This window comes from Sminthopsis crassicaudata, chromosome 6, assembly GCF_048593235.1.
Source record: "Sminthopsis crassicaudata isolate SCR6 chromosome 6, ASM4859323v1, whole genome shotgun sequence".
Classification (NCBI taxonomy): Eukaryota; Metazoa; Chordata; class Mammalia; order Dasyuromorphia; family Dasyuridae; genus Sminthopsis; species Sminthopsis crassicaudata.
In genome coordinates this window covers 65573282-65592396 of record NC_133622.1, presented here as the reverse complement: position 1 = coordinate 65592396, position 19115 = coordinate 65573282, and positions in this window count along the sequence as shown.

Genomic DNA, 19115 nt, shown 5'->3' with positions numbered 1-19115 from the left:
TATGATTCATAAAGTATTACAAAAAAAAATAAATTACAATGATAAAAAAATTATTAAAATATTTGTAGCCTTTTTTTGTAGTGTTAAACGGTAAGTGGGAACTGTCTGGATGACCATCATTGAAGAATGATTGAATAAGTTATGTTATATGAATGTTCTATAAGAAATAATCAGCAGGATGATTTCAGAAAGTCCTGGAGAGATTTACATAAATTGTTGCTAAGTTAAGAGAGTAGAACCAAAAGAACATTATATACATCAACAACATCTATATGATGATCAATTCTGATGTACTTGTCTCTTCAACAGTGAGGTGATTCAGGTCAGTTCCAATGGTCTTGTAATGGAGAGAGCCACCCAGAGAGAGGACTATGGGAGTGAGTGGGTCACAATACACTATTTTCACCTTTTTTGTTGTCTGCTTGCATTTTGTTTTCTTTTTCTTTTTTTTTTTCTTTTTTGATCTAATTTTTCTTGTGTAGCATGATAATTGTGAAAATATTATAGAATCATACATGTTTAACATATTTTAGATTACTTGCCATTTAGTAGTAGGGGTAGGGAAAAGGAAGGAAAAAAATTTGGAACAGAAAGTTTTGCAAGGGTCAATGTTGAAAACTATCTATATATGTATTTTGAAAATAAAAAGCTTTATTAAAAATGTTGAAAACATTTTAAAAAGTAGGTACCCAAGAATTGAAAAACTAAAAGAAAGTATGGCACATGAATATAGTAAAATTTTACTATATTACAATCAAAAAGAACAGACATATATAATTTAGAATAAAAATTGAAAGTTGCATAAAAATGATACAGATCAAAGTAAGAAGACTTGGGAAAACAAGAGTAACTACAACAACAACAAAAACAAATAAAAGAAAACAAAGCAAAATAAAATATAATTAAAAGAAACAAGGTTGGGCTCTGAGAAAAGCTGAGGAACAATTATCTCCTTCCATTCATTACACAGGTAAATAAGTATAGGTACATGGTATACTATCAGGGTCAGTTGATTGGATGATTGTTTTTTCTTTTTTTTTCCCTCTCTCTATTTCCTTTTTTTTTTTTTTTTTTTTTTTTTTTGAATCTTTCTTATAAGAGAAAAATCATGGGGTAGAAAATGGGAAAATACATTCACTTATTGGTTATTTCTCTATAACTAACAAGAATACTGCATAATCTAAAAAGAATACCATAATAGAAATTTTATCATTAGAAATGTAAAGAATACCTTTAGGAGATGAGGTGAACAATTTAAGCAAAAGTCTTTCACTCATTGTATTCTGAAAATCTGGATTCAAATGCCATCATTGTCATTCATTTGAGAGGCAGCATATTGTAGGGGAATGCTAAAGCTAGGTTTATAAGAAATCTATGTTCCCATCCTGCCTCTGATACTAGCTATGTAAACATGGATAAATCACTTAACCTTGAGATCATATTAGTAGCATGTGTAATAGAGGAATACAATTTTTTTTTTCTTAATTTCCCCCCATAATAATGAATTGAGGGATAGTATAACTACATTGAGAGAATGTAAGTTTTAGTGTCAACATGCTCTAAGCACGTTTGATTTTCTGATATATTCTATATATCACTGTATAATTTCTCCATATCTCAGGCAACTTTCCAAAATTTTTAATTTTAGATGAGCAGTTGATCTGCATTAGTAGAAGGCATTTTCATACTCCAACTCTCCTTGTGATGATGAAATTATACAATTATCTATCTATTTTTTATTTCTATTTCTTTTTTCTTTAAATTGCTATCTCTATATTTTTTCTATCTATGAGTTAATGATATCAAAATTAATACATATATGCATATCTACATATAGCTATTCATCTAACTATTACATACATGGATGTGTATTTTTATACAAGCATATGTTTCAATATGTATTTATACACATATGCATGCTTGTCTGAGAAGTTTACTGACTTCCTTTAGTTGCAAATAAACTTTTACATCTGTCAGTTTGACTGACTTTCTGGTTCAGTTGAGAACACTTAATTATGGAATTTATATTTTCAGACATGTATTAGGCCGGCTTTAGGCTACACAAAAGAAACCAGTGATTGATACAATTACTCTGGGAATTTAGTGAGAGCAGACCTAGGCAATATAAATAAATCTGTTACTTGGCTCTTTTTAGCCTAGTATTTTCTGGGGGAGTGGGGGAGTGGAGTGAGGGATGAATACTTGGTGAGTAGGAAAAGCATATAACGAATGATTTAGTTTCAGGGAAAAGAGATAGGGGGTAGAGGTATCTGTAATTGATCAAAAAAAGAGGAAAAAACAGCCAGAATTTTCAAACATATATAATTCAGAATAGCTTTTTACATTCATTAAATAAGCTGGCATTAATTGCCATCTGACAGATATCCATTTCACTGAAGCTTTTACATTTCTGTATTGGAATTGAAATGCAGGACAATTGTTTTTCAAGTCATGTTTTAAGACTACCCAAGGGACAGCTGGTTACCACACTTGAGACAGCTGCGAACTGCTTATATCTTTAGAACCTCAACCAGTTTGTTTAAGGCTGTGTGTGTGTGTGTGTGTGTGTGTGTGTGTGTGTGTGTGTGTTCTCTTACAACCTCTTTATTTTTTAAAATCAATATTTCCAAAAAAAGAAAAGAAAGAAACCCCTCTTCCTTTTAAATATTGACTTTTGTTTGAATGTTAAATGTGGTGAACTTTCCATCTGTCAAGTACTTTCTGGACAGATGCCTGCAACAAGACTTATTCAGCCTACAAATAAATCACTTTGTATACCTCTTTTGACTTCTTATTCCTATGATTTTTCTCATTTTTGTTGAAGTTTGTGTAATTTCAAATTTTTCAGGTATATAAAGTAAATTTTTTTTGAGGAAGAGAAAAGAAATTATAAAGCATTTCAGAACAAGAGAGGGATATTTCTTTCAAAATCTGTAAAGAGCTCAGAATCACTTAATAGCTTGTTTTATTTATATTTTAAAATACTGCTTATATTTTAAGCTGGTATAGTCATCCTGTTAAAGAAAACTGTTAGCTCTGTTAATAAACATAGCTAGATGGCAAGATAAGTATCAGATGACATAGTATCTACAATAGTTCCTCTGATTTTCAGATTTTAGGTCATGAATTGTAAAAGAACATTTGTTCCTATGTATCATGAAAAGTGCACTATTTGTTGTGATTTAATAGAATTACATGATGTCACATTTAGTCTATTCCCCCCCTGTATCATCAAAATGAAAGGTAATCCCCAGTTAAACATTTGAACATGGCTCTCCAATCTAGTCTCTTAAATCAATTCCAAAGTTGGTGTGATAGAGTCTTTGTTTGAATTTTATTGTAAAGCAATTCTATGCATGCTTAGCCACTGAACTCCAATTTAAATCAGACTCTGGAATTCTTAGTTCCAGTTTCTACTGCAAGAATAACCTTGTGATTCAGGCAAAGAATCCTATTGTGATAAGAACTGACTATATTTGGAAAGAAGGGATTGAGGAGTTTGTTAAGTCTGAGCAAGCTCTCTGAATTGTCCCAATTCACAAGTAAACCTGTCTAGAGACCTGCCTAAATGTTCTTGCTACCAGTTCTTTGCTGAAGTTTATACTCTGGAGTTTAAAAAGAGGTCAGATATTTCTGAAAGTTTAAATTGAAACATGCAGTTAGAAGTACTTGGGTAAGTGTGATACTACAGGATAAGGCAATAACTACCCCAAAATTAATTATTTCTATTACACTTTCAGATTTACAAAATTCTTTACATGTAAAATCTCATTTTATCCTCATGAGAACCCTGTGAAAAAAGATGCTATTGTTATCTCCATTCTTTAAGGTGAGTCATCTGAATTTTGCAGTGATACTGCTACATAATATTAAGTGTCTCAAACTCTAGTATTTCTAATTCCATCTCCGTGCTCCATCTACATTGCTCAGCAGCAAAACTACTTTTGGACTTCCTTTGGACTTCTCCATCATGTCTTCTTAGCCTCCCCCAAAAAAGTCATCATTGGGAAATCTTGCTGTCCTGTAAAATTCAACCTGTCTGGTACTCACCTCTCATAAGTATCCTCTGCCCCTTTGATTGAAATTTCTAGCTGGAAGGCAGGGAAATGAACTCCATCCAGGGTCTTTATTTAAGAAAGAGCCTCATCAGGATCTTCTTGCCATTTCCCATAAGTTATACTACTTCTGAACGTCTTTGGACTTCATCATTCCCTGTGCTGAGTACCTTACTCCCTTTCCACTCTTCATCTCCTTTTTTCACCTTTATTTTATATATTGTCTTCTCTTATTTGATTGTAAACTCATTGAGAGAAGAGATTTTTTTTTTTTAATTTGCATTTATGTTCCCAACTCTTAGCACAGTACCTGGCACTTAGTAGTTATTTGATAAATATGTGTTCACTGACTTACTATGGACTAAAGGTATACACATTATCCCAATAATTTTGATTAGAGTATTAGTGGATTGGAGTATGGGTAGTAGTTCATGTAGAAAGGTCTGAGGGTCTTTGTGTACTATTATGAATTCAGCAGCTAAGAAAACTCATGCAGTGTTGGGATACATGAAAAGAGATATAATTCCTATTATGCTCTGCTTTCTTTTATTAATATCTGGAATATTGAATTTGTTTGGGGGCCACTTTTTCAGAAGAGTGGGGATAAATTGGAGAATTTTAAGAGGAAAGCAATTAGTATAGTAAAAGGGAATTTATGGATTATGAGATTTTATTTTTTTTTAAATTGAAGAAAAAAATTAGATGGAACTTGATATATTTCTTCATACATACATAGGATTGTCACAAAGAAAGGCAATTAGCTTATGTTACTTGGTTTGGGAGAGCAGAAACAGAAGCATTGAATGGAAGTTTTAACAATAGTAGATGAATAGATGAATGGATGCTGAATGGATAGATAGGGAGGTAGATGGATAGATGGATGGATACATGTCTAGGGATAGAACCTTTATTAAGAGCTTACTAAGTGCCAGACACTGTGTTAAAGGTGGGGACTATAAATCTAAGTATATAAAACAGTCTTTACTTTTAAGGAACTTTCCTTATGATGGATAAAATGCAACCCAAAAATGTAGCTGGAAAAGGATGAGTCCAGCAACAAAATGATAAGATAGCTGGGAAATGCCATGGTTCCTTGGTTCCTTATAAGATAAGGTGAAAGTAAATCTGTGAGATCATGGGGATCCAGAGGGAAAAAATCCTAATTTGCTTTGGAAGGGAGATAAGAATGATAGCCTGTGTGTAAACAGTATGGTGAGAATGATGGTTGGCAAACTGACATAGGAGAAACTTGAGTTGTATGCCAAGGGAATTTAGTGGTAGCAGCATGAAAGAAGGTAGGGCATTTCTTAATAATTATAACTAAACAAAAAACACTCTAGAAAAGGTGGTAGATTTCATCTCTCATATAGTCAATGAATTAAGACCAGAACTAGGAGTGAGCTCAAGCCAGCTTAAACTGATTTTCGAGAGAACCAATTATTAAAGTTTTACCATCAACAGCTATACTTCAGAAATTGGCAAGCCCTATACATCAAAATATCATCAAATTATTACTGGTTTATTATTTTGTTGGTTGTCTGGACTCAAGAATATGACGAATAAAATGTCAATACAGAATAAAATTTTTAAAACTGTTGTGAGCATTTATTTTTGAAAGCTGATTGTTAAACATTTACTAGTAAAAATCTACTTTAGAGTCACAGAAGTGAATCTTAGTGAGTATTAGGAGTCCAAATCACTATGTATTGTGATTTATCCCAAATCTCATCAAAACATGATCTCAGAAGCTACTATCAAATTAATTACACAGTATAATGTAACATTGATAGTATTCTGAATTCTTCTATATCTATCAGGTAACTGGGTTGTAGTCATTGTGGGGACCATCCTATAGGACTAATTTATGATTCAATCTTATTATTCCTCTGAGATTTTTTAATAGCAATTTTTTTTCTGCTTTACTTATAGGTTGGAACAATTACTGGCATTCTATAAAACAAAATATATTCAGTACAGGTGGGGTCAAATTATCTCCATTGATTTTTTTAGTTATGCATAAAGTTACAACTTGCTTCCATAAAGAATATGGTAAGAAGGTTATTTTAATGATCATAAGGCCAGGAAATTTGGGTTCCTCTCTCTATCTTATTACTGACGATGTGTAGTACTGAAAAGGTTCGATCCCTTTACTTAAAATATAAAATGCTTAGTATCACATATTAAAGTTGTTTGCTTGTGTGATATTGGTATGGTATTGAATAAGTAAATTAATTTAAGTATCATTGCCATTTTTCATTATATTGACTTATCTTACTCATGAGCAATTAATTTTTTTTCAATTACTTATGACTGTGTTTATAAAAATACTTAATGAGTATTTTATGGTTGAATTTACACAGTTCTTTTGTGTCTGAGAAGTTGACTCCCAAGTATTTTATACATTCTGTAGTAATATTTAAAGGAATGTATCTATCCTTTCCTGTTGTTATTTAACCTTTCAGTATTATAGGAAACTTTCTAATGTTGATTTACCTCTTTCAAAAGGAATTCCCATACTAGAAATCCTCCATAACCATGTAATTACAGGTTTAGATCCCAACCCACACACATTACATTTAAAAAAGTGTGAAGTTACAGTGGTATCATTCCAGGTATCACTTAGGGAAAGGATACAGGGAATAACAAAGATTTACTAATTCCCCTGATATACTATGATCAGAGAGAGTTACTTGTTCAAACTTATTTATAAACCTGGGACCTACGATGAATTTGAATGTTAACGATGTCTATGTCAAGAAGAATAGCAAAGAAAGTGGATATCAAAAATTAAATAAGAGAAGAGTTTAGGTTATCTCTGTTCCCAGTTATCTCCTTTTACTTGCTCTGGCAATTGCAAGGATAGTGGAAGCCTTTTGAAATAAAGGACTTGGAGGAAACTGCATGAATTTCTTTGGGGATCACTTGTTCTAGAGGGGCCCCTCAATTTTTTGTTTTGGTGTGTCCTGTGTAGAATATGACACTTTTTTTTTTTTTTTTTTTTGGTGCAGATCCTAGTTTATGGCCATATGCGCTGAGAGAATTACTGGGAAAAGTTCTACTCAGGACAGTTTTCTTATCTGAGAAAAAAAGCAATACCAAGTTGACCCCAGGTCCCAAATCCCTGTGGGGAGAGCTCCACATGAGTTGGAAAGCACACTATGGACCACATTTTTGTTCTAGATGGAAACCAATTGTCTCTGTATTTGATATTTCTTTTACTTTTGGAGTTAGAAAAACTTCATAAGGCTATTATGGCTAAGGAAGCAAAGATACTTGACAAACTTTTAAAAATAATTCATATTTGTGTTGACTTATTTCAGGAAATTCATGAAATGTTCTTTGTTTTATGAATCTGTAGAACAGTATTTGGTGATAACTGATTTCATTTGGGGATGTGGAACTGAATATAGTTAATGTAACATTGGCTTTGTGGTAGAGCACTAGGAAAGCAAGTGAAAGGGTACTGTTTATGACTACTTAGGGATCCAAGTGGACTGTTCTGAATTTGGGATGAGAACTGCGAAAAACAAAAACAAAAGCCATATACCTGTCCATTGCCAAAGAGGGGAAATGTATAACCTGGCTTTTGAGCATATCTAGTTTGCCAACATGGAATCCATATGTCCTTTGCTATGGAAGTCATTGTGTGTGTGTGTGTGTGTGTGTGTGTGTGTGTGTGTGTGTGTGCCTCCAGTTTCTGGTACTGGAGTTGATCCGAGGGGACAGAAAATCTTATTGGCTTTGCAGCCAGGATCATGGACAAGATGGGATATCAAAGAAGGAATGAGAAATTAGTGTGCCTGGGGCTTTGAATTTGGAACTGGAATTTCCCTCCCCAAATATAGGTGGTACAAGGGAAAAAGGGAATTATGCCTTCCACATATTGGTGGGAAGAATTTGTATATTTGTGATTATATCCTTTAAAGTAAATATCACCTACTATAAAATATTTAATATGTATGGGAATGCCTGCCATCTAGGGGAGGGGGTGGAGGGAAGGAGGGAAAAAATTTGGAACAGAAGGGAGTACAAGGGATAATGTTGTAAAAAAAAAAAATTACCTATGAATATGTACTGTCAAAGAAAATGTTATAATTATAAAAATTAATTTTAAAAAAATTTAAAAAATAAAGTAAATATCACCTTGTAAAAACTCTTTTGTGGGATAATACTCATAATGTCTATTCCATTCTTGAACTTCTTATCTCAAACTGCTCTTATACTTTGCTGACCTTCAAGATTCTGGTCTGGTCCATTTTACCCAGATCATTCTTACTCAACCATTTAGTACATTAGCTATGAGCATTGTCATTGGAGTAACTTATTGTGTCTATTGGAAAAAAATTATCTAAGCTTTCCAGACAGGGGATCTGACATTTGAGCAACAGCAGCAGCAATAGAGTATTAGACCTGGACTCAGGAAGACCTGAGTTCAATCTGGGTAAGTCACTTAATTTCATGTGGTTTCTCTATCACAAAATAATAATCTCTATTTCTAAATTTGTTGTGAGGACAAAAAATAAGAAACAAATAAATAAATAAAGTATATTTGTAAAGTAATCTGCAGATCTTAAAGTCTCACATATTTTCTGGCTATTAGTGTAATAGTAATTCCCTGTGCAAATTCAAGTTGTTGCTTTAAATTACTTGTAAGTGAATGTGGGGAGATTTTTTGAATCTTTTTATTTAGATTAATTTCAACATCTCTTTGAAAATTTGCTTTTTAATGCAATACCTAAATACACACAGATGGTAGAAGTAAATATCAATATCTATATGAAATGCTACTATGGTATATTCGAAATTGAATGGCTAAGCTTTCATCTATGGATTCAGTTTCACTAATATTTACACATATAAACTCATTTTAAACTCCTTTTGTGAAGTGGAAAAATGAAAATCTAATCTTCTGAAAGATTCAAAAATCATTCACAATTGTTAAGAGGAGAGGTTCCTCAAATCATCTGCTGGACAAGGAAGAAGGGCAGAATGACAATCCCCTAATCCTGTTTTATACTGGGGTTTTGTTAATGAACTAGAAACTGGATTAAGTTCTTTGCATTCTCTTAAAGGCTTGGAGGGGTCTGACTTGGAAACAGATACCGTGTTTCCCCGATAATAAGACCTATCCTGAAAATAAGACACCCACATACTCTTTAATATTCCGCTAAAATAAGCCCTCCCCCGAAAATAAGCCCTATCGAACTTACTATGAAAACGGTCATCATGGTGATCCCCTGCGCTATATGCTGCGTAGCGGTACCTTCAGTAAGCAGCGCCGCCCTCCCCTCCCGGGTGAAACGCACGTCGCGCTCCGAGCTGCATCCAATCAGAGCTGCAGCAGTGAGCGCGTCATCCTCTTCTTCCCTGGTGATTTGCTTGCTGGCGCTACTGAGAGCAGCGCCGCGGAGTAGAGCTGAGACAGGACCATCTAAAAACTCGGTAAGTTCAGTAAGCGATGGAGAATAAAATAAGCACTCAGGGGGCATGATGGAGGCTAAAAGGGGCATGATGGAGGCTAAAATGGGCATGATGGAGGATAAAAGGGGCATGATGGAGGATAAAATAAGCCCTCCCCTGAAAATAAGCCCTCTGGTGTTTTTTTAGTCCCAAAAAAATAATAAGACAGTGTCTTATTATCGGGGAAACACGGTATAGTTGAATCACCTTTCCCCCTGGGTATCTTGAATACAAGAATATTCACCTGGTCTTATGGATGCATATTCTACAGCTGGTCTTTATTGACATCAAAAAAAGCTTATTCTACCCAAGAAAGGTTAAACTATCAGGAATTAATAGCCATTATTAATTGTTTAGCTTTGGAATCTATGGTCATCTTTAAAAGGAGCAGTATGCAAACAAGATATTCTAAGCACATCATAAATTAAAACATGTCTGTTAATAGAAAGATTCTCAAAGAATAAGAATCATAGAATAAATATAGGGAACTTAAAAGATCTATAGACATCATCCCTTTTAGCTAAATCCTTTCATTATACAGATTAGGAAACTGAGGTCCAGAATATCTATTTGCTTCATCTAAGGCTCCACAAATAGCTCCCAAGCTGGAATTTCAGAATTGTTTTTCTTATTCTAAATTCACCTTTGAGGAAAGATGAGGATGTATGGGAGGAGGATATAAAGGGGTATAATTAGGTCTTAAGTCAGGATTTCAGTTAAAATCCCAGCTCTTCTTGCTTAACAACCTTGATTTGGAGTTGTCCGTTAACCTCTCAGGGCCTCATTTTCTTATCTGAAATAAGAGGAACTGAATTAGATAGTCTCTAAAATCTAAAGACCTTGCAAACTATAAGTTATACTCGTAAAAATGCTCAGTGATATATATCATCAATATGCCCCCATTTAAAAGAAAAAGAATCCTTAATCCACTCATCATTAATTAACCTATTTGACCTTCCAGTGACATACATATAGGCTTTGTCTATATAAATCTGATCTGCCATTATAATCTTTTTCTACCTGGTTCCATTGCACAGAAATGAATTAGTTAACAACTGAATATTTTCTCTCCTCCAATTAATTTGTTAAGATCTAAAGATTGTAAAATAAAATAAAATAAAAAATTGGCAGCTTCCTGGAGACACTCCATTTTCCTATCCTCCAATTCATTCTGTTTACTCCTTAAATATTGTTTTTACTCTTTTTCTCCCAGTCAAAAAAATTTAGGTGAAAAACCCATTTTGGCATTTTTCTTATACAATTTCCTCTAGATCTCTAATAGCAAATCTCTTACTCCCTCCAATACATATCTACTCTTATCAACTTGAGGACTTCTCATTCATTGTCTTCCAAATAAATTGCTTATTTTTGCCTTTGTATCTTTATTTTTCTTCTTATATTTTCTTTTGACAAAAAGATAAGAGAAATTGAGTCTAATTTGTTTTTGTTAAGTGGTGGAACCAAGATCAAGAAAGGAAAAGTGATTTGCCCATCTTCAAATAGCAAATGACAAAATGAAGATTTGAACTCAATTTCTCTCATTATAATATCAATAGCAGCATAGTACCACACTTTTTATGTTTAATATATTTGGTATTTCTGTAAGAGTTTTCACTCTTAGCCAAGTTGAACTAGCTTATAGAAGCTTTCCTAAGGAACATGGTCACAGAGCTTTTCTTGGGAATTTCCAGAAAATTCAACAACAGTGTCATCCCACATGTGGATATTTTGGTGATGGTGGACTCCTTGGCTATTTCTAGCTATTCTATGACTCAGTGCTGGAAAAACAAATAAATAAATAAACCATGACATTTTGGTGTGAAATCACAGGTTCTTAGTGTTCCTTTTCATAATTCTTCTCAGTAACAAAAAAAAAAGGAAACAGTATCTTACTGGCTCTTTCTTCCTTTGAACATCTAGGTGATATGCAACTTTGAGACTTTCAGAATCACGGTAATTGTGCTACATGGCATCCAGAGCTCAGAATTTATGTAGGTAATATTATATCTGGACCTTTCTTCTGCTGCTGCTTTGTGCTTACTTTCCTGATCTTACATGTACACATGTCTATCCCAGTTGAACATGTTCAAATTTGGAGAAGATCTTTAATTTTTTTCTTTTTTTTTTTGGTTTTGCTTTATTGTATTCTGATTTCTCATAAAGTTAGTATTTTCCATTACTCAGGAATTATTTTCCTCAGTGAGCATTTGTATTTCCTTTCCTATTTGGCCAATTTTCCTTTTTAAGACATTCTTCTCCAGTTTAGCTATTTGTATTTCCTTTTGTACCACCCTCTCTTCCTAATTTTTTCTTCTGTATCTCTTCCTTGATTTTCAAAATCCCTTTTGAGTTTTTCCATGGCCTGAGACCAATTTTTATATTTCTTAAAGCCTTTGGATGTTGGAACTCTTTTGAATATGTTTTGATCTTCCTTGTCACCATAGTAACTTTCTAGAGCCAGAATCTTTTTTTTTTTCCCTGTTAACTGCTGCTTTTCCTAGCTTATTACTGGGTTTTTAAATCTTTGTTAAAGCAGGACTTTGTTTCCAGGGTGGAGGGTGCACTGTCCTGAACTTCAGGGGTTTTATACAGCTGTTTTCAGAAATCCTTCTAGGGACCTGACCAGAAGCAATCTTTTCTGCACTGGAACTGTTAGGAGTGTCCCTGTCCCACAGTAGCTGTAATATCTAGTGTCCTAATGCAACAGAGTCCTTCCTCAGAGCTGGTAAAGAGACCTCCTGTGAGTTAAGGGCTCTAAAAGCTGCCTCCATTACCTCTGCCCAGATCCACTCTTGCTTTGTTGGTTTTCCCAAGGCCCTTTCACCCTACTGACACGTCTTTCCTTTTGACCTTTCAAGTTGTCTTTGATGTCTAGAAACCATCATTGTTGATCCAGAGGTCCCTAAGTCCTTTCCTGCTTTGCTGCTATTGAGACCAGTTCAGGGCCAGGCTAGAACAGTGACCACTGTACACTGGACTCCCGGCTGGTCCCCCAGACCTTTTCTGCTGATCTAGGTTCTCTTCAGAAGGAAAATTGTTCTACTCCATCTTTTTGTGTGTTCTGATACTCTAAAATTTATTTAGAGTCATTATTTAAAGGAATTTGCAGCAGTTTGGGAGAGAGCATGGGGAGTTCCTGCCTTTACTCTGCCATATTGGCTCTGCCTCCTGTAAGTTGTAATAGTCTAGAAGTTCCTGATCCTTTTGGCTGAAGCTGCATGACAGAAATAGGAAGAATCATTAACAATTACTCTTAGAAATTCCTCTTAGAAATGAATCAACAGGACAACTGGTCTAAGCCTAATCTGCTTTTCTCTAGGAATCAGTTCATAACTGAGGTGAAACTTAAAATATTTACTCAGAAATCTCACAACCTGTTTTATATATTATTTAAATATCTATTTTAAGTATTTGGTAGAGTATAATAGCAGTTAACTCTGCTACTTATTTGGCTTAAGTTTTTCTGTCAATGCATAATTATGAGCATTTTTTTGTATTTTAGCATTTTTTAATATAATAAATGAATACCCACCCTATACTTTATTCATATTTCATTGAATATCTTTTTATTCTGCTCTTTTTTGGAGGATGTTCAATGTTAAACCAAACTTAGTCTGTGTAAGTCATTCTTCACTTGGAATTGGGTTGGAATTGCTCAGATGAAGTATATAAGGGATTCTAAGGCCCCTTAGTTGTGACTAATCTCCATTCAAAGAACCTGATCCAGCTTGCTTGCCTGGATCCTTAGAGGAGGAGAGAGTGGAAACAGTCCCCAGTTCCTTGGTACCTATCATGGTTCCTCAGTGCTATACATCATTCATATTGTATTGTACCTACACCTTTGTGAGGCAGACCAATTGGTCTCATTTCCCCTCATTTTATTCTTCTATTCCAGAAATCTTATTGAAGTAAAGATATTTTGCTTAAGGTTGGAGAGATATTTCCCAGAGATGCTATCAGAAACAAGGTCTTCCAGCTACTCTTTGAAGTGATGAGGGCTCTCTCCTTTTTTATATGACTGTTTCATTTATCCAATCAAACTGGAAATTCTTTTTTTTTTTTTGATTTTCTGATCCTAATTTTTTTTTTATTATTATATATATATTTTATAATATTATCCCTTGTATTCATTTTTCCAAATTGCCCCCCCTCCCTCTATTCCCTCCCCCCGACGACAGGCAATACCATACATTTTACATGTGTTACAATATAGTCTAGGTACAATACATGTGTGTGAATATCATTTTCTTGTTGCACAATAAACATTAGAATCCGAAGGTACATGCAACCTGGGCAGACAGATATTAGTGCTAACAATTTACATTCGCTTCCCAGTGTTCCTTCTCTGGGTATAGTTATTTCTGTCCATCATTGATCAACTGGAAGTGAGTTGGATCTTCTTTATGTTGAAGATTTCCACTTCCATCAGAATACATCCTCATACAGTATCGTTGTTGAAGTGTATAGTGATCTTCTGGTTCTGCTCATTTCACTCAGCATCAGTTGACCTAAGTCTCTCCAGGCCTCTCTGTATTCCTCCTGCTGGTCATTTCTTACAGAGCAATAATATTCCATAACCTTCATATACCACAATTTACCCAACCATTCTCCAACTGATGGACATCCATTCATCTTAAACTGGAAATTCTTAAAGGCCATACTTCACAGTGGCTATATCCCTTGTAGCACTGCCTATGATACAAAATGTCAAATACCTGTCATTTCTTTTATGTAGGATCCCTTCTTCCTTATAACTTATCTATAAATCAGAGAATTACCCAAGCTCCCGACAACTAATATGACTTGCCCTTATTGATATTTGTATCTCAAGTCAGATACTTGAATCCAGGTCTTTAGAGCATGCTACAGTGGAAGATCATGGTTCTGGGGTCATTTATCCCCCTGGATGGACCTCAGTTTCCTTGTTTGAAAAATGAGGGTGGTTGGCCCCCAGAGAACACTTTAAGCTCTTGCTTTATTTTTCCATGATCCTAGGACTTTGAGTCCATTATTCATTAAAACTAGTTTCCTCTGGAGGATATTAATAGGTGTTCTAAAAATATTTGTTGATGGATGGCTTGATTGATTGGAATAATTATACAGGTCTTGTTATTTTCATCATGAAGCTGGAGGAATTAGATCAACAATGAGAAGTTCAATCATGTGTGGAGTGATCAAACAGCCAACAATTGATCTATAAACCCCAATCATAGCTTAAGAGTGAGATAAATCATTAGTAAGGCTGGCATAGATTTAATTTTTTTCCCTTTATGATGACTGATGGAAGTTATTATATTTGATTTACTTCTTACAATCCAAAATCCATTTGTTAGGTCTCCAGAATAATGTTAATTTTTCACCTTACTTAAAGGTATAACTCATTTTCCAAAGAAGGCTAGCACAGTATAATATTAAAAAAAATTAATAATCATATAATCTCAACCCAAACTTTCTTCCCAATAATGTTGAGTAAGTAGAATCATTTTGGGAAAAATTGAAAGACTATAAACTTATTGAGATAATGATGTTCCTTGTTAAAACACAACCCACATAACACATTTGGTTAATGCAATAATAGCAATTCTCATATTTTCTTATACAGTAATTATCTCTCTGGTTCTGAAGTGACAGTCGAATAGGTAAGCATTAATTTCAAATGGGGAGACAAGGAGTAAGAACAAGAGTTTTTTAAGAAAAAATTCATCTTAATGTACTTTTAAAATTATATTGGTCTTTTTTTTTTTATCACTGTAATTTTAATTGTATATCTTCTTCATCTCCTCCCCAGAGAGCCGTCCTTTAAAACAAAAATTACAAATACTAAAGGTGGGTGAGAAGTTCAACAACACTATCCATCAGCCAAATTTGATAATTATTTAACATTCCTTTTCAAATATGTAGATAAGAAAAATGAGTCTGAATTTTTTTTTTTATTTGTGTTCTTAGTAAATATCATAGGATCAAAGATTTAAAAGTGGAAGGGATCTGGTAAATCATTTAGCTTCTCTCACATTTACTTTCCTTGCCTGTAAAATGAGTTTAAGAGTAGCATATGCCCAGCAATATGTTATTAAATATTTAATGACAAGCTCCTAGACATTTAATTTATATATGTATGTGTGTGTATACACACGACATACTTTTAAGTTTAATCTGCATTATTGACATTTTGAAACCAATTTCTTCAGTCTAGACATAAACAAAACAAGAAATAAAGGTTTTATCTGAAGCTTATGTTGATCTCTGAGATTGAAATTTTCACAAGTAGCTCTCCTTCTCCTCTTTTTCCTATTCCTTCTCTTCCTTATGTGTTCAATAACTTTTAATCTAATTTGCAAAGAACTGTCTTCTTACTGACTTTAAACTTTCTCAATTTAAAAAATCCATAACTGCTTCATTTTTACTTTGGAAATAAAGTTGGCTTCTAGGCCCTTTTGTTCACTCTGGGCATTTTATTTCTTTACTCGGGGAAAGGCAATTCATTTCCCATACTCTTGGGCTATATAACATTTGTTTTTCTTTTCTCTTCTGGCCCAGACTATCTTTGTCCCAGGAGGCTCCAAAAAAATGCTTGCAGTCTGGAAGAATTGAAAATGTTATGGGTGAAAAGCCAAGAAGTCTACCTTTTTCATCATCATTATATCTCCCATTTATTAGGGTGAGGATATCATTATTATCTATTTTATTTCCTTTTTTCTAAAAGAAGAAAAATAAGTATTATTCTTGTTAATAAGTTTTTGAGTCAATTGTTGAAGATAATTTTGCCCACAGAACATTTATATTAACAAGTGACTTGGCTCTACTTTTCCAAGTGAGAGGAAATATTAAAAAATAAACTAATAAAGTAGGACAAAGTTTCCACATTATTAGAACTGGCCTTTGAAAGAAAAAATGAACTTCCTTTACAACACTGATGCAAACCCTAACTGGCACCGGCAACATGTAATTGGCAACCTAATAATACTTCTCATGTATGGGAAAAGAGAGAGTTTGCAAGAAATGAAATATTTCAGAGCAGTTTTTAAATCTTAAGCAAATAATAAAGAAATTAATTTTTGTACAAAATTATCTTTATTTTGAGATACAGAGTTCATTTATGCTATATTATGATAACACATAATATCTATATAATCCTTAAAGTTAACAAAACTCAATATATTGTACTATCTTGTTTGATTCTCATAATTCTTTTAGATAGTTACTATTTATACTACAGGCTATTATATTACCAGCATTTTACAAGTGAAGAAACTAAGACATTTAGTCATGTAGTGAATAACAACAATAGCAACAGCAAACAACAACATTTATTTGGTACTTACTATGTGCCAGGCACTAGGTTAAGTGCTTTAAAATTATTATTTATTATTTGATTCTTCTAACAATCTTGGAAGAAAATGCTATTATTAGCCCTATTTTCTAGATGATGAAGCTGAAGTAAAGCAGACTAATTCACATACCCTTATGAGGTCAGATTTGAAGTAAGGTCTTCCTGTTTGTAATGAGACTCTTTTCATTGCTCCACCTAACGTCCCTTAATCAGCTCCTTGAGATAATCTTTTCTCATATTTATCCAAGTTATTTTCCATTCCTAGGATCTGCCCTATCACCATCCCATCCCATGCCACAAACATATGCTTTTTACCCTTTGCTTGAAGAACTAGAATAAAATCAAGACTACCATTGCCTTTGCTAAGAACGTGTAAATGGGCTGTCCCATGGTTTCACTGGTAATCCTAGTGAGTTCCCAGACCAAAATGTTCCTCTCTGGCCATGGCTTTTCTACATGTTTTACTTCCACATAGTAGAATATAAACTCCTTGAGGAAAAAGACAATCTCACTTTTGGATCTACCTTCAGTTCTTTGCATAGTGGTTACCACATAATACGTTTAAAAATTGTTTTTTTTTTCCTTTTGTTTACAATTGAATGATGTACATTTTTGTTTGATGATGATTAGAATATTTGATATTTGTTGGGGCTCTCCGTTCCCCTAGAAAGCACAATCTGGCATCATGAAAAGATTTCTCACTATAGAGAGAAGACCTGGTTTCAGATTTTAGCTTTGATTTTTCCTGTATATCTTTGGGCAAATCACATCTTGCTGGAATGAGTCTGGAGTCCCAGCAAAGAGGACTTGAGAGATGAAAAAACAAATAAACAAACAAACAAACCCTTTCCTCCTTCTTTGGAGATGTGGGGATCCATGAGTACAGAATGTTGCCTACAAGATCAGATATAATCAAGATGTGACTCTGTTTTACTGAAGGTTTTTTTGTTGTTTTTTTAATCCCTATTACTGGGTAAATTCAATGAGTAGGGGAATGGGAGGAGTCTACCTAGAAAACTGTTTATTTAAAAAGGGGGGGGGGAAAGCATTAGTAATGGACTGAAAGTAATGATGAGGTGAACCCTTTATTAATTTGATTATATTATAGGATGTGGAATTTCTCTTGGAGACAGACAAGAAGGCTAGCCCCTGACAGAAAGGATATAAAGAACCACTCTCATTGCTTCCTACTGATTAGGGCTGAATCAATAATTGGTAACTGAGTCACTAGTCACAGCCTCTTCTTCTGCTGTTTTATCTTAATATATCAGTGGAGTGAGATGTCTCTATTTCTCTTTTCCCCCCCACATTTTCTCTTTCTCACACTTCTTCACTGTAGTTCAGCAAACTTTTTTTTTTAATCTATAAATTTTTAAAATCTATAATAATAGCTATTTATTTAAAATTCTGTAAATGTTTGCAAAAATTGCACAAATATTATTTTCATAATAGTTCTGGTAGGTAAGTGCTATTATTATCCTAATTTTACAAATAGGTAAACTGAGGCAGAGAGGTTAAGTGCATTTGCTCAAGGTTATACAGTTAATGTCTGAGGTTGGGTTTGAACTCAATGGTTTCTACCTCTAAGTTTAGTGTTCTTTACATGGCAGCAACTAGCTTCCTGACTACTTGCTATTATATACTCTGCTATGGTATGAGATATAATATGACATGATAAAACAATAAGATGCCATTCTATGATATGATATGACAAGATATATTTCTGGATTTCTTACTAATTGCAGTGGCTTTACTGTGAAGATGGAGAGTTTCTATAAAGCCACATTTCCTCATGTCTGCAGTGTAAAGGAGCTTTCGAACCACCCATACTGGTGTACATGGTCATAAACTCAGCTTCTAGTTCTCTTCTGATAAGTGAGAGCTCTGTTTTGCTGTTTTCTGGTCCAACTGATTTGGGTCAGCAAATACAGAGGCTATTTTTGGCTGGTCAGTCATAGCCCAGGAAAATAAAAAAAGAAAGCATCTGGACTTTGATTTCTTTCCTATTATTTTGCAAAGAGCACTTTGCGTGCAGGAATATGTGTGCATGTGTAAGCATATATGTGTTTGAAGTATGTTAATTTTTAAATGATGTAACATACATTTTCCAAAGCAGTTTCATATTTATGAGTTTGAATTTTTGGTATTGTGAAGGACAAATTTATTCAAAATATATTTTAAGCTTTCAGGCACTGCTCTGGTTGTATGTATGCATCAAGGCACATTTTAAAGCCTATATCTCAAATTTAATGTAACCTTTTCTTCTCCTC